Source organism: Chlorocebus sabaeus, chromosome 25 (genome assembly GCF_047675955.1).
Source record: "Chlorocebus sabaeus isolate Y175 chromosome 25, mChlSab1.0.hap1, whole genome shotgun sequence".
NCBI lineage: Eukaryota > Metazoa > Chordata > Mammalia > Primates > Cercopithecidae > Chlorocebus > Chlorocebus sabaeus.
This window is the reverse complement of record NC_132928.1, coordinates 32,245,145-32,261,977: the sequence shown is the minus strand read 5'-3', so window position 1 is coordinate 32,261,977 and position 16,833 is coordinate 32,245,145. Positions and strand designations below refer to the sequence as shown.

Below are 16,833 nucleotides of genomic sequence, written 5' to 3'. Positions count from 1 at the left end.
GTCTACATATATTTTTCTACATTTCATTTTAAAAATAGCTTTTTAAATGGCAATAGTATATTTATGTGCAGTTTTAAGATATACAGGGAGGCCCATGTATACTTTACCTAATTTTCTCAATAGTACCATGTTGCAAAACTATAGGTCAGTATCAGACTTGGATATTGACATTGACAAAGTCCACATACAGAACAATTGTCATCACAAGGATTCCCCCTCTCTCCTTCCCTGCCTCCTCATCCCTTATGCCTGGCAAATACTAATCTGTTCTGCACTTGTATGATTTTGTCATGCCAAGAATGTTATATAAATGGAATCATGCAGTGCATAAAGTTTTAGAATAGGAGTTTTTTTGTTTGTTTGTTTGGTTTTTTGTTGTTGTTGTTGTTGTTGTTTTCCACTCAGCATCGTTCTTTGGAGATTTATCGAGGTTGTGTATCAACAGTTTGTTCCTTTACATTGCTAAGTAAAATTCGATGGTATGTATATATCAAAGGTTTTTTGTTTTGTTTTGTTTTGTTTTGTTTTGTTTTGTTTTAACCATTCAGCCATTGAAGGGCATCTAGATTGTTTCAGTTTTCGGCTATTATGAATAAAGCTGCTAGAAACATTGTTGTACAGGCTTTTGTGTGAATGTAAGTATTCAGTTCTCTAAGGTAAATGCCCAGGAGTAAAATTGCTGGTTCCTATGATAGTTTCATGTTTAGTTTTCTAAGAAACTGCCACACTGTTTTCCAGTATGTCTGTACCATTTTGCATTCCCACCAGCAATGTACGAGTGATCCAATTTCTTTGCATTCTCACCAGCATTTAATGTTATCACATTTTTTTAGTAGTCATTTTGATAGGTATGCAATGATATCTCACTGTGATTTTAATTTGCATTTACCTAATGCCTAGTGATGTTGAACATCTTATATATGCTTGTTTGACATCCGTTTGTCTTTTTCAGGAAAATGTCTCCCCATGTTTTTTGCCTATTTCCTAGTTGTTTTTATTTTTTTAGCTGTTGAGTAATTTTCCACATACAGACTTTGGGCATTTTTTGTGAGGTTATACCTAAGTATATAGTATATACTTGAGGGATAGTAGATAGTATTCTGTTTATAATTCACTTTTTACATATTCACCATTAGTGTTGGGAAAGGCAGTATTGTGCATGTGGTTTTTCAAACCCTTACTCAGCCACGTAAGAATGGGCCTTGGGCCCAGAACACTTCCTTCCCAAGAGATAAAGCGTCCTCGCAGCCCATGCTGTAGTTATCACCTTGCGTGGGAATATCTTTTCCTGTTTCAGACTCAATATGTACTCCCTTGTTCTGCTTAAACAAATGTATCATATGGCACCTAGCCAGCCCCACTGCTATAACTTTCTTCTGCGGGGAGGGCAAAAGGTTCTTCTGCTGTAGCATGAGAGGGTTACATGCCGCCAACTGCCCCGCATCTGCTGCAAGGAGGCCCTTCTATTTAGGGGACTGACGCCAACTACATAGCTGACCTTGCTCTGTCTCTTCTCTATGTGAGTAAAACATTGTTCCATGTAGTACTTGACTGTGTTGTGTTTTCCTTGGTGACTCCAATACCAAAATGCAGTGGCCAAACGTGTCCAGACTGTTACTCCTGGTAATAAGCAACAGAGGCCACTTGCTAGAGGGCTAGAACATAAAAATATGATTGTTTCTTGGTTGTTGATTGTGTATAGTGAGACTTTGTTTAACTCATCTATGAGATCTAGGAATATTCTTTTTGTAGATTCCGGGACGTTGTCTGCATGGACAATTATGCCATCTGCAAAGAGGAATGGTGTTATTTCTTCCTTTACAATACACATGGTATTTATTTTACGATGTTGAGTATGAGTTGTGAGAGCAGACATCGTGCTTCATTCACCATTTTAGAGGAAAAGCATTCAGTCTTTTACCATTAACTGTGATCTCCATAGAATTTTTATAAATGCTCTTTTTCAAGTTGAAGTAGTTCCTCTCTACTCCTAACTTGCTAAGAGTTTTTAATCATAAATGGGTATTGCCTTTGGTCAGACACTTTTTCTGCAATTGATTTATCATGTAAGTTTCTTATTTAGCCTGTTGATGTGGTAGATTGCACTGGTTCATTTTCAAATACTGAATGTGACTTGCATATCTGAAGTAAATCCCACTTAGTGTATATTTTTTCAGTTTGCTAATATTTTGTAAGACTTTTTTGCTTCTAAGTTCATGAAAGTTATTGATCTATAGTTTTCTTTCTCTCTCTCTCTTTTTTTTTTTTTTTGTTAATACTGTCTTTGGTTTTATGATCAGGGTAATATTGACCTCATAAAATAAGTTGGGCAATGTTTCTTCATTTTCTATTTTCTGGAAGAGAGTATGTAAAATTGATGTTAATTATTCTTTAAATATGTGGTAGACATCTTCAGGGAAATCAGCTGATCCTGGAGATTCTGTTTTCTGGATCTTTTGAATTGCAGATTTAATTTCAGTATTGTTATACGACTGTCGAGAATACCTATTTTTGGTGATTTGTGGATTTCAAGGGATTGGTCCTTTTTTTCTAAAAATTGTGTATTTTTCTGTTGTTGGATGGAGTATTTCTATATATGTCAATTAGATCATGTTGGGTGATTGTATTGATTGGATCTTCTATATTGCTGATTCTTCTGTGAACTTCTGAGCATAATGTTGCTCATAGTAGTGCCTTGTTACTCTTTTAATGGCTGCAGAATCTATAACGATTTCTCTGTTTTATTCCTAATTTTGACTATTTACATCTTCTCCTTTTTTGTCCATCTTTCTACAGGTTTATCAATTTTATTGATTTTTTTTAAACTAGCTTTTGGTTTCATTGATTTTCTCTGTTTTCCTGTTTTCAATTTTATTGATTTCTGTTCCTTTTTATATCCTTGTTTCTGCTTGCTTTGGGTTTATTTTCTGTTTTGTTTTTATTTTTATTTTTATTTTTCTAGCTTCTTGAGGTAAGAACTTTTATTATTGATTTAAGACCTTTTCTCTTTTCTAATATATAAGCATTATAAATTTAACTCTCAATACTGTTTTAGTAGCTGCATCCCACATATTCTGATACGCCATACTTCCACCTTAATACTGTTCTGTGTATTTTTAAATTTCCTTTCTGACATCCTTTTTGACCCATGGATTATTTAGAAATAAGAATTGAATTGTTTAATTTCTGTTTAGAAATTTTTCTCTTATCTTTCTGTTATTGATTTTCAGTTTTATGCCATTATGACTAGAGAACACATTCTGTATCATTTCAAATAATTCAAATTATTTCAAATCTGTTGGGGTTTGTTTTTTGGCACGGGATACGATCTATCTTGGTAAATGTTCCATGGTTGCCTGAATAAAAATTAAAAAACAACATGTATTCTGCTATTGTTTAGAGGCGATTTGTATATATGTCAATTAGATACCATTGACTGATGGTGTTGTTCATGTTTTGTATATCCTTACTGATACAGAATAGCACTGTCTAGCAGTCCTATTACTTGTTTAGAGGAGAGGTGTTAAAGTCCCCACCTATAATTATGGATTTGTCTATTTCTTCTTTTAGTTCTATCAATTTTTCTTCATGTAGTTTGAAGCTCTGTTGTTTGGTGTATACACATTTAGGGTCATTATGTCTTCCTGGTGTGTTGATCCTTTTATCATATGCAATGATACCTTTTTCTCATATTCTTTCTTTGCTTTGAAATCTACTTCATTTGGTATAGCCATAAGCATTCCTGCCTTTTGAAAAATTATATTTACACAGTATATATTTTCCCACCCTTGTATTTTCAACCCACTTATGTCATTAAATTTGAAATGAGTTTCTTGTAAACAGTATATCAAAACAGCAAATTGTTGGGTCATGCTTTTTTAATTCACCTTGCCAATCTCTGCCTTTTAATTGGTGTATTTAGACCATTTATGTTTAAGTAATTAGTAATATTGTAGGGCTTAACTCTATGATTTTATTATGTGTTTTCTGTTTGATTCCTTTCTTTCTCTTTACTTCCTATGAATTAGTTGACTATTTTTAGGATTTCATCTTGATTTCTGCATTATGTTTTTAAATATATTGCTCTGTGTAATTTTCACAGTGATTGTTCTGGGTATGACTGATCACAGCCTATTGGTTTCAGTATTTTACCACTTTAAGTGAAGTATAGGAATTTTACTTCCGTTTAGGTTTTTTTTTTTTTTTTTTTTTTTTTTTTTGGCTTCTGCACTTTAAAATATCCTTGTTGTGAGGGTTAGATGGTGTTATAATTTTTATTTTAATCATTATGTATAATTTATAAAACTCATGAAAAGAAGGATACTCCATTTTGTTTACTTATATGTCTATTCTCCATTGTTTGTCCTTCCCGTCTTGGGCCTCAAGATTCCTTCCGTTTTTTTAAATCACTTTATTTAGGTTTACAGAGCTTTCTTTAGCCATTCTATGAAGGTAGATATGCTAGCGACAATTTCTTTTGGTTTTCCTTTGAGAATGTGTTTATTGCACATTCATTCTTGATAGGCAGTTTTATTAAATGTGGAATTCGTGGTTGACAGTTCTTTTCTTATGGAATTTGAAAAACTCTACTACACAACTTTTTTTTTCTGCACCCCATGGTTTCAAATGAGAAATCTGCTATCACTGTAAAGTGGTGCTGGGTGCAGGGTTTGGGGAAAGGAAGGTGGGCTTGGCAGGGGGGAAGGTTTGCAGGCTTTTGCTCCCTTTTTCAAATACCAACAAAGAGTCCCTTCCCAACTCCCAACCCAAGCCCTTTTGGAACTGTGTGCTGTTGTTGGCAACCTGTGGCGCCTCCTTGCCACCCCTGTCCTTTCCATGCCCGGGAGCAGGTCTTTCTGGCTCTGCAGAATGGAGACTTAAATCCAAGGTCATGGCAAAACATCTGAAGTTCATGGCCAGGACCGTGACGGTACAGGAAGGGAACATGGAAGGTGCATAGAGGACCCTAAACAGAATCCTCACTACGGATGGGCTCAATGAGGACCTTAAGCATCGGTGGTATTATAAGAAGCCATGCGGCCGGCGACAGAAGGAAAGCTATGAAAGGTGCCAGAGGATCTACAACATGGAAATGGCTCACAAGACCAACTTCTTGATACGAAAGAATCAGGCAGATCCGTAGCAGGGCTGCTGAGGTGGGCAGATCCGTGGGAGGGCTGCTGAGGCCTGTGGATGGGACACACAGTATGAAATCGTCATCCAGTTTTGTCTCCATCTCTTTTCTTTGTACAGTCTGATTTCCTATTACCGTTCTGCAATAAACTCAATCATATGCTTGCAAAAAAGAAAAAGAAAAGTGGTGTTGCCCTAAAGGTAATAGATTACTTCTATCTAGCTGCTTTCAGTATTTTTTTCTTTGTCTTTAATTTTCAGCAATTTGTAATATGACTTGGTGTCAACTTATTTGGGTTTATCTTATTTGAGATAGTCTCACCTTTTAAAATCAGTAGATTTTTGCCTTTTGGCAAATTTGGGGGATTGTCAGCCAATTTTTATTTGCATATTCTTTCAGATCCTTTTTTTTGCCACTTCTGGGACTCTGATCATACAAATATTGGGTCTTTTGCTGTGCTTTCAGAGGTTTCCGAGGTTCTGTTTTTATTTTTGTTTAGTCTATTTTCTGCCTTTTGCTCAGATTGAGCAAATTCTTTTGATCTGTCCTCAAGTTATTGATTCTATTCTTTTTTGTCTCCCGTCTAGTATTGAGCCCATTCAGGGAGTTACTTCATCTATTGTTTTTTTCAAGTCTATAATTTCCATTTTGTTATTTTAAGCAACATATTTTTTGCTGATACTTCTATTTTTTCTTCATCTCAGGAGAATTTGTAATTGCTTATTAAATCATTTTTATGATGGTTGTTTTAAAATTCTTGTTAGATAATTCCAATATCTGATTTATCTCAGGGTTGACATCATTTCATTTTATTTTCTCATTCAAGCTATGGTTTTACTGATCCTTGTGATGACAGATGATTTTGAATTGTATGCTGGACATTTTAGCTATTAGGTTAGGAGACTTCATGTCTTCTTTGAATTTTTGAATTTAGCAGGCAGTCACCTTTTTAGGTTTCAAGAAGAGGTTCTGGCCTACTTATATGGACTGTGGTTCCAATGATCAGTTTATTTCCTGAGTCTTTGCTGTGTTGTTCTGACTTTCTTGGCTTACCTTGTGCCATTGGGCCTCCCAGGTCTCTACTGATGATCCCTGAGTGGTCAGAAGGTGTTTCCTTAGGTGAGAATGTTCCATATCCTTCTGAGGAAGGGGAGTCTTGATTTATGGGGATGAAGAGGGTCCTTTGGTGGGTGTTGTGGTGAGCTTCTCCCTGTCTCTGGGGGTAGAGAGCATTTCCTAGGCTGAATACCTGTTGTGGTATAATCCCCTTTGCTGATCCCCCAGGCACAGGGTATCTCTTGATAGCAGTGGAGAGTCTCAGAACTGTTAAGGAAAGAAAAGGCTTCACATAACAGGCCATTGTGGTGCATAATTCTTTTTGCCATGGCCCCCTTGCCATATGATGCCTCTGGGGAGCAGAGGGGAGCCTCAGCAACAGAGGAGGTGAGCTCTTTCTCTGGCTGGTTTTTTCTTTTCTTCTTCTTCCTCCTCTTCCTCTTCCTCCTCCTCTTCTCCTCCTCCCCTCCTCCTCCTCCTCCTCCTCCTCCTCCTCCTCCTCCTCCTCCTCCAGAAGAGCTTTGTTTAATTCTCTTTGCCCATTCTTCCAGGCTCACCCTGTGTTGTAGATGGGGCTCTCATTCAATCTGGGGAAAGAAAGAGCCAACCTGGGCCACCTTCTCTTGTTTCTGTTACTGACTGGGAGTCAGCAAACACCAAGACTGAGGCACCTTCTTGTATTATGCTGGAAGTTATAAAAAGCCCTGATGCTCTGCTGTTACACCTGGGATCTCTAACCAGTTCACCTTCTTCTTCTACCTTTCAGAGTTCTATTTGGTTGTTATATGTAGTTTTTAGTCATGCTTAGTGGGGAGAAACAGGGAGAGGCAAGTCTATGCTGTCTTGTCCAGTCTAAAAGTCCCTATGTAACATTTGTTAAAAACACTTATGTTATAGTAGGATAAGGAAAATTGTGTGATTTTTTTTTAAAATGACTTCAGGTAGAAAAGCAAGTGTTAACTTTCTCTTTATCTTCCTGATAGTACCAAGAAGTTCAAAATATCATTTATTTTTATCAATGAGATGACTATAATTAATCATTAATAAAAAACTTACTATTTCCCTTGCCTTTCTTTCACCCTGAATAGTTGGATATTCAACTTTATTTTATTTTTATTTGTTATACATCCATTTTATATTTTTCAGATAGAAAATATACAGTTTACTTTTTTGCATGCTATGTGAATTTACAGCTCTATTGGTGGTTAGATTAAAATAAACTTTCCATTATGATGAAAAATGTATTTGTGCATAGTACATTTACTGACAGCTCCATTCAAAAGAACCATTCCAAGTGTTAAATACAGTTATAAACTATTCGATTTTTGTATTATAATTAAGAATGTATTTAGTACTCTTCACTACTTGTGTAATTACCTTCTATATTGAAAATATTCGTATATGTAATGTAATTTTTCTAACTTTTTATAATGTAAAAATGATATATACCAGAGTAGAAAATTAACTGAGAGTCTCAGAATTATACTTAGGGATATAGAAATAGAGAGAACTTGAAACCATGGAAGATGAGAAATGAAAACAGGAACTCAAGGAGGCAGAGAATCCTAGTGAGAGAAATCAAGGCCTCCTGAAGGAGGATTAGCTTTTATTCAAGGTTTCTTCTAGAATTTCCAGCAAGGAAAGCAAGTTACCATGGCCCCGAGAAACCAAAAGTCTCATTTGATGAGATAATTGAGAAAAGTCTAAAGATCCATTTCGATATTTTAATGACTAGAATTGAACCATGCCTCTAGAGGCAATAGCAGTTACTATACTCTAATTCTCCAAAATGGTTTCAAAAAAATTTGGCAAAATATGCTCATAGCTTGTCGTAACTATTTGTGACCATAGTTGCAACACTCAAATTAAAATGAGAAGGGACCATTACCACTTGATTTAAATGTCTGTGGATTTATTTAAACCTGCACATCCACATAATTTTAATGGTAAGCAAAATAAATTTATAATTGGAGAAGGCCTGTAGTTGAATAACACTATTCAGTCCATTCCAAAGTCAGTAAATTATCTTTATTTTGTATGACCACCCTTGACCACTACTGAAGGAATGTTGGCCGCTTCTTTGTATTATGTTTGAGCTTTCCAGTCCGGGGCACTGGGCTCAGTTCTGGGGATAAAATGATGAGAGTACATGGTCTCTTCCCAAGGGAAAATGAAAGAACAGGAGGAAAATGATGCACAAAGTATAAGACAATATGATAACTGGCACAGTGGAGCCATAAAAAGGCACCATCGGATAAATCAATAAAGAGGAACTTTTATGCTGTTTATGCGAGATAGAAGTTAGTGGAAATTATAAGAACCCAAACAGCTTGATAAATTCACATTTTAAAAATACAAATCAACATTACTACTGAAACTTTTACAAGGATCTCATGACCTATGTGCTTACCCTTGAACCACCCTGTTCTAACCAGCCAAGTGGAATTGGAAACAATTGATATGTCTTTCATGTGAACATTTCATTTCTGTTTATCAAACTATACTCATGATAATACCCTTAACAAGTTTCCAAACCATCTCATCCAAGTCCAATTTTCATTTCTAACTTTCCTTCACCAACTCCAATTAGCATGTACTCCAACTCAGAGGAACACCCTCCCTGGTCTCTGGAACGCTACATTGTTGCCTCTGAGGCTGGGATTTTATTCTGCTTCACCCATCTGCTCTCTGTATGGAAAGAACTGAGTGCAGCAGGGGATCCTATGAAGTCCTGGCTTCAAACCTCGGGCAAAAATAGCGAGTTTCTTAACAATAAACACCCCGATGAGAGCCACCTGGCAAAGTGACTGCACACAGGGCTTTCGTTCTCAACTTCATCCGCTTCAAGCACAATGTTGCTAAAAATGAAGCTTTCACTTTTCCTTAAAAATCAAATCCTGTCACTTTACCTAAATTCAACTAAAATAGCCATAGAGGGCCAAACATACATCATTCAAAGTTTCATGTAGTCATGAAGGAATTAGGCAATGGGACAGTCAATATCTCCTGCTGGAAGAGAAATTTTCAATAGATTTTTTTCATTTGCTGACTTCACATTTCAGGAGCATTGTTCCTAGAGATGCACTTTTTTAATTCTTACTTACAATTTCAAGTTTGAGAGTATAAATCCTAGGACTCTCAAACAGATATTTGATATGCATATAAAACTGTAACTCTAAAAGATCAAACTTCTCTTATATCCTCGTTTACTTCATAAAACATCTTTTCAACAGATTCATCTGATTCATTTACCTTTGCCTTTACCATGCATGTTGATTTCTAGAAACAAAACTATTCATCATGTGTATAACTATTTATGCTTGTACTCCTTTTGATTTTACTATGTTAGCTGTAATAACTAGGACAGGTATACCACATTATACACACATTAATTTAAAAAATTATTTTTATTGATTGCTTACTGCCTACTATGTACAAAGATATTCTAGCTAGAGGAAAATTTAAAGGCTGATATTTGGAAGACCACATACAGACTAAAACACAGGCAGATATGTTTGTGAGACCCTGTGACAAAGATAGATAACTGTGGCATCAAGGGCCTTGGCTGCTTTCTCAGGTTAGCATTCTTCTGTTGACCTGTAATCACACAAGTAAGGGAAAAACTCTCAAATGAATAATCAGCAGACAGGTGCCAACTCTTCAACTTAAGTATACTGGCCAACACGTATTAGAAAAATTTTCTGAAACTAAAGAACAAAACCAGGAAATTCATCATTAAAGTCTTAAGGTGCTGTCCTGTCAACTTAGAAGACCTGAAAGGTAGATTTTCTTACCAGGGTTCTATTTTGATGAGAGAGATGTGGGCCACACCCATTTAAAAGAGCTTTCAGGAGAGTAATGTTTCCTGAGAATAGCCTAGTGTTTGTTAGAGTAAGAAGCTGAAGAAAATGATCAGAGGGAAGGTTGAGGATATTGGGAGTTGTCTTCACAGTAGACCATCCTGTGAGCTCTCATATGATGCGGTCAAGTGTGTGTTTGCTACTCATGAGGATGCCCATCTTGACATCCCATGTTTTTTTCTAACTACCCAAGGTCCCGAAAAGTTTGTTTATTAAGCCTGGTAATCATTAAGAAGAACAATATTATTGACCTACACCTGACCTAAAAAATGATTAATTATAGCTCTTTTCCCAATGTCTACTGCTATAGTTTGTTGAGAGAGTCTGTCTTCTGACATCAACACAGAAGACCCTCAGAAACACCTGTTTCCTCTTGCATCTGCTCCACAACTGCCATGACATGCACATTCACCTAGAGCTTCACTTTAGCCCCCAGCAACCCAGTTCCCAGGGCAAGAAAAAGTATCCAAAACCTCTTCCTGAGACCAACCAATCCTCTTCCTGAAGAATTACATATCGCTTTCTCAAAAGAGGTTTTATTATATCTGCCATTAGCAAAAAACTACCCCTTAGTCATTACTTAAGCAACAATTAATTTCCGAAGAAGATATAATCAGAATTGATTATAACTTTTCCTTAAGTACATCAGGAACAACACCACTATGACTTATAAGTCTGCTTACCTCAGTCACCCACAGAAGTCCCAGCATCCCAGTTCATCATTTCTGGTCTTTATCCAAGAATGCTCTGTACGTATCCCAATTTCATGCAATTTTCCACCCCATTCTGAACTTCTCTCTGTATGCTGAAGATTTAATAAGCCCAATTACCAATGTCCTCAACTTTTTTCTAAATATTTCCTTCACCTGCTTGCTTAAGCTCAAACCATGCTATATTCTCAAGGTACCATTTCTTCTGCAATCTTCTTGAATGGTGGTTGTCTTTTATTCTTCTTCCAAATCTCATGTTTGACTAGTCCCAAAGGTAAGCTGAATATCCTCATGTCATTGCTTCATCTAGGAAATTAGTCTTCCTTCCTCATTCAGAATTTTGTATCCAGTGAAACTAAGTCTCATAAGTGAAGGAAAGACACAGTCTTTTTCAGACAAACAAATGCTGAGAGATTTCTCCACTTGCAAGCCAGCACTACAAGAACTGCTAAAATGCAGCTCTAAATCTTGAAACAGAACTTCAAAATACACCAAAATAGAGCATTCTTAAAGCATAAATCTCACAGGACCCAGAAAACAATAACACAATTTAAAAAACACAAGGTGTTTATACTTTTGTTGACGGAAAATCAACAAAGAAACAATGGACTTAAACTATACCCTAAAACAAATGGACTTAGCAGACATTTATAGAACTTTTTTTTTTTTAAAAAGTAGAAATTATATCAAGTACACTCTCAGACCACAGGGCAATAAAACAAAATCAACTCCAAAAGGAACCCTCAAAATCATGGAAATTAAATAACCTGCCCCTGAATGATCATTGGATCAACAATGAAATCAAGAAGGAAATTAAAAAGTTCCTTGAACTGAATGATAATAGTGACATAACCTATCAAAGCCTCTAGGATACAGCAAAAGCAATGCTAAGAGGAAAGTTTATAGCATTAAATGCCTACATCAAAAACCCACTTCATGTTGAAGTACATGTCTTTGAACTACACTGCTCACTACCTCTTTTGGTTGCAACATTCTTCCTACCTCATGGTACCTTCTCCTCAGTCACTGATTACCTTAATGTCTTACTCCTGTCATCATTTTGAGGCTTTCAGCATCTGTGCAGACAACCGATATAAACCATTATCTCTGTTATTTGAAATCCTTATTTCCAGTGATTGTGACTGCCATGCCACACACTTCTGCCCACTTCTTTGGTCATAACTTACGCCTTATTATTGCCAATAACCTTCCTAAAAAACTTCATTTTAAATCGTTCTATTTTATGACCAGAACCTCTAATTATTCCAGTTCATATACTTTAGAACTTTTTCCATTGAGCCTAGTCTGGTGTCTTAACCACTTTTATTCCAGTCATTGCCTTACTTACCTTCTGTCTCAGCTAAGGTTCCAAGGTCCAGCACTATAATTATTCCCTTGCATATACCTTCAGCTCACCTGATTCTTGTTCTCTTCATTGTACTTGCCTGACAAAGGTACAATTATGGTTAAATCAATTCTCCACCTTCTCCACACCTACAACCAATTTGATGTGGTTGGAGAAAAACTCACAAGCCACACACTGAATCGAAGAGTGTCACTTTAAATTTATGGCACCAAATCTCATGGGGCCTTTAGCACTAGACAACAATCCTTCTAGAGCTCTACCTCCTAAGATGACCCTTTTTATATCTTCTATTTCTTCAAACTTCCAACACCTCCTGCCTCATTGTTACCCTAAGTTGATCATCAAGTCTAATTTCATCAGGAATATAGTATCTTCCCTCCACCAAAAGTATTGTCAGTTCTGAGGTTTGATTTTTATCCTTTTTACAAGCTCATACGTTATCCTGTTACTGTTTTGTGAATGCCGGCAAAAGACATAAAACTCTGTATCAGGAAAAAATGCACAACCAGCAGCATGAGCCTTGGCTTTACATGAATTAATATTGCACCCAGCTCCCATAGGGTTGGTACTACGTGTACCCAGATGAGTACTGCACAGGCAGATTTTTGTCACAACTGATGAACATTGAGTTGGGGAATTCATCGCTTTTATAGTAAACAGCAAGAAGCCTGCTCCTTGTCCCAGAGGGAGACATTACTTCATTCCTCAGAGATGCTTGCTGCAAAACCAACCCCAAGAAATGGGCAGGTAAAGATCAGTCAGGGCTTTGCATTCTTAGGATTCCCAGTAAAAAACTGCCAGGACACACAAGGCCTGTGATGAGTTGCTTCTTCTAGCAATCCCTCCCATGACCCCATGTGTTCTTGGCTGAACTCGAATTTTCATATGAATATGCCACTCCCTTAGCCACCCTGCTTAATCTGACTGACAGAGACTGGGGTTAAATCTGTTCAATTTGCCTCATGCAACATTTAATTAAGGAGACTATGAAGAGGACTGTAAACAATAAGATGAAGTCAGCCTGTAGTATACATTTCAACTCTACCCCCCAGGGCCCTGGACTCAGCCAGTTGTACATACATCCCAGGGGCACCAGTACATCTTGCTTTAGATAGCCAGAAAGTAGTCTAAAGCCAGTTAGTTATCCACTGTGACGCACGTAAGGGAGCTTAGATTGACATACTGATCTTTGATGTCATTACCAATAATGACAGGGGCAATAAATGAGCAACCCTAACCCCCAAAGGAGAGACATTCCCCCAAATACAAACATATAACACAAAGGGACAGACTCTAGTTCAGAATTTCTGATTAAAATTCATTTATGCAGTTGTTACATTGGTTTGGTTAATTCAGTACAATAGAAGCATCACTTGCAGCTCCCATTGCCATTTATGGCAACACTTAAGCTGCCTGAGTATTAGGAAAAGTGTATGAATATATGTTATTAAGATTGAGGTTGGGCACAGTGGTTCACACCTGAAATCTCAGTGCTTTGGGAGGCCAAGGCAGGAGGTTCGATACCAGGCTGGGCAATATAGTGAGACCACATCTCTAAAAAACAACAACAACAACAAACACAGTTGTGGGGCCTGTTTGTACACATACAAGGCTGAGGAGGAGGCAGTTCAGGACCTTCCATTAGTGATGTCAGGTATGGTGAAGTAGTTTAGGACCAGCCAAGTTTGCAAGAATTTTAGTGTTTTTATAACACCTGGACAAGGATGACAAATCCTGTAGTGAGTTTAAATTGTCAGCTGCAGCTGCTCCTAGATTCAGCTAGACCACACAATTGTTTTGCGAGACTGCAGTGCTGAATCTAAGGAATAAGAAGCCTAAGTGTCCCTCTGCCCTGAACTGCCTGGGGTTTAAAGTGATCTGTGCTCACTTGCTGGAATTTTTATTCTCCCTCCATGGCCATGAAACTAGGGTGTCCCAACCCAGTAGCTGTAACTTTACCTCTTCTCCAATCATCTGCTCATACCAATACCTTTTGTCCAGAGAGGTCAGATATGAATAGGAATAGGTCACTTTAAAAAATATTTACTTAGATTCATTATACTTCCCACTTAGTCCAGTTAGGTCACTATAAGTAAATATACTACTTGGTAAGTAGTATATTCAACCAGTGGTCATTGTCTTTATGATCTAGGACCATGTTAATTCAATAAAAGAATCCAGGTAGCTGCATCAAGTTAAGTTTGAATCTCTCAGTCTTGCCTTTACATGTGGCTGCCCTTCAAAGTGTGTACAAATCAAGCTGGCATGAGGTTGTCACTAGGGGAAGAAAATACACTTCGGGTTCATAAATGATCAAGGGAGAACCATGCATTTTCAAAATAAGTTTATATAAATTTTCTACCCTTCCATCTTGATCATTACCCAGGAGTTGGCCAATAGGGACAAACCTTTCCTGCCCATGACCATATTTAATGCTCAAACAGCCTTAATAAACTGTTTTAATAAAATCTGTGAGCCAGAAAGAGGCAAAGAAGGTAGATGCAGAAAGGAGGGAGAGTCAGAAATCTTTAGAATTGATTTTCAAAAAGTCTATTCCATATCTCAATGATGCCAGCAGCCTTATCAGAGAATGATAAGAGTGTGGAATGTCCATTGAATATTTTTACTACTGATCCATTGCTAGGTGGCCTTTATGAGAAAAACACACCATTGTTAGATTGTAGGTGGTCTTGAAAGCTGAAAATAAGAATCAGATTATCAAACTGAAATAGTAGCAAAATAATCTAAAAATGTGTCAATATTAGCAAGGCACCAATAGTAGTCCCAAGAGAGGGTCAGAGATCTGACACAGCCAATTTTCTAGAAGTGAGCGGGGAAAATGCTCCTTATAATGTGGCCTCCTTTACTGCAAAACAATCAGGCCAGTTTTGGCAGGAGTCTCCTCTGGTATGCAGTTTCTAGGTTAGAAACATATAGTCCTTTGCTGTAGTCCGTGGTAGTGGATATGTTTTCTGGTAAGAGGATGGATGGATCCAGGTATTGATGGAAGCCATCTAGATAGATGTTGGGTAATCCATTTGATTCTAGTTGTTCTTATTAGGGGTTATAGCAATAGCCACCAGAAAACCATACTATCCCCCAGTTGGGAATGAAAGGAATGCAGGGTGATGGGGAGATTAACCTATGGGAGTAGAAGTGGGAAAAATCTTGATCCTTCCTCTGGGGCTGCTGTCCAAGTGCCAGAGCTGCTTCCTACCCAGGTGTATCCTGATTATCTGATTAGTGTCAGGGCCCAGAAGACCCCTTTTTTCTTGCCCCCATGCATGCCATTGTGCTCTGCCCCATCAAAGGGATGTCACCAATCAAGAACAGTGCCACATCTGAGTAAGCTAGTAACTTGAGGTCTCAATAACAAGGTTATTTCTTCTTAAAGAAGTTGATGTTGTGGAATAGGGAGAGGGAGGAATCAGGGGTCATAGAGGGAGAGAGCAGCTCTACATCAGTAAACAAAGTTTTAGGTTCAATTTCAATTTCAATTCAATTTCTCTTGCTTGTGGCTCAATCAAACAAACTCATCATGTTTTTGTTCTAACTAAAATTCTGTATTGAATAAAAATGATATCATTGTTGGCTCCATTTATTTCATCTTTTGATACTCCTTGACTCAGCAGTCACAGACACATTGCCTTCTGGCTGGAGCCACAGGGCTTGCTGCTCTATTGTCATAACCATGTTTTTTCCTCCTCCCACCTAGAGGAGATCTAGAAACAACCAAGGCACCGTATAAGACTGCTTGTTTTAATCCCAATCTGATTGACGGGCAGGACCTCGGGGGTCCCTTACTTCCATCTTTCACCTACCACTTCAGTGGGAGTCCAGGGAATCCATCTCCTACATCTGAACCCATCCCAAAAGGCTCTTAACATTTTTCTTCCAGAAAGACATGTCTCTTTCAGGATCTCATCTTTGTTGCCATAACTGTTGGGTCTGAGATTAAATTTTACCCCATTTATAAATGAATGAGTTAGCCTGTTACTGTTTTATGGATGTTGGCAGAAGATACAAAACTCTTGGGTCAGAGACAAAGGACTATATTACTCACAGCACAGCAGGCTGCATGAGCATCATGTTTATGTAGGTTTCTCTTGCATTCAAGTCTTACAGGGGTGATTTTTTTTTTTTTTTTTTTTTTTTAGATTCTTCTGTGCTGATATTTTTATTTATATTGAATAGATTCTATTCAATTGGTATGTTAAATGTTGTATTTTAGCTAAAGCAGAAGCTCTGTACACAAATGGAGAGTTGACAGTTATCTGGGTAAATCATGTATAAAATAGACTTATTTTTTTTTCTTTTTTTTTTTTAATTTATTTATTATTATTATACTTTAAGTTGTAGGGTACATGTGCATAACGTGCAGGTTTCTTACATATGTATACTTGTGCCATGTTGGTGTGCTGCACCCATCAACTCGTCATTTACATCAGGTATAACTCCCAATGCAATCCCTCCCCCTCCCCATGATAGGCCCCGGTGTGTGATGTTCCCCTTCCCGAGTCCAAGTGATCTCATTGTTCAGTTCCCACCTATGAGTGAGAACATGCAGTGTTTGGTTTTCTGTTCTTGTGATAGTTTGCTAAGAATGATGGTTTCCAGCTGCATCCATGTCCCTACAAAGGACACAAACTCATCCTTTTTTATGGCTGCATAGTATTCCATGGTGTATATGTGCCACATTTTCTTAAT

At 37.4% G+C, this 16,833-nt stretch overlaps 1 protein-coding gene and 1 pseudogene across 5 annotated transcripts in view; both read left to right on the top strand.

Moving 5' to 3' along the window:
* The window catches only part of CRB1 (crumbs cell polarity complex component 1), a 274,285-nt gene that overhangs the window by 151,697 nt on the left and 105,755 nt on the right, over positions 1-16,833 (top strand). The window lies entirely within an intron of this gene.
* LOC103230371 (small ribosomal subunit protein bS21m-like) lies at positions 4,892-5,155 on the top strand (annotated as a pseudogene).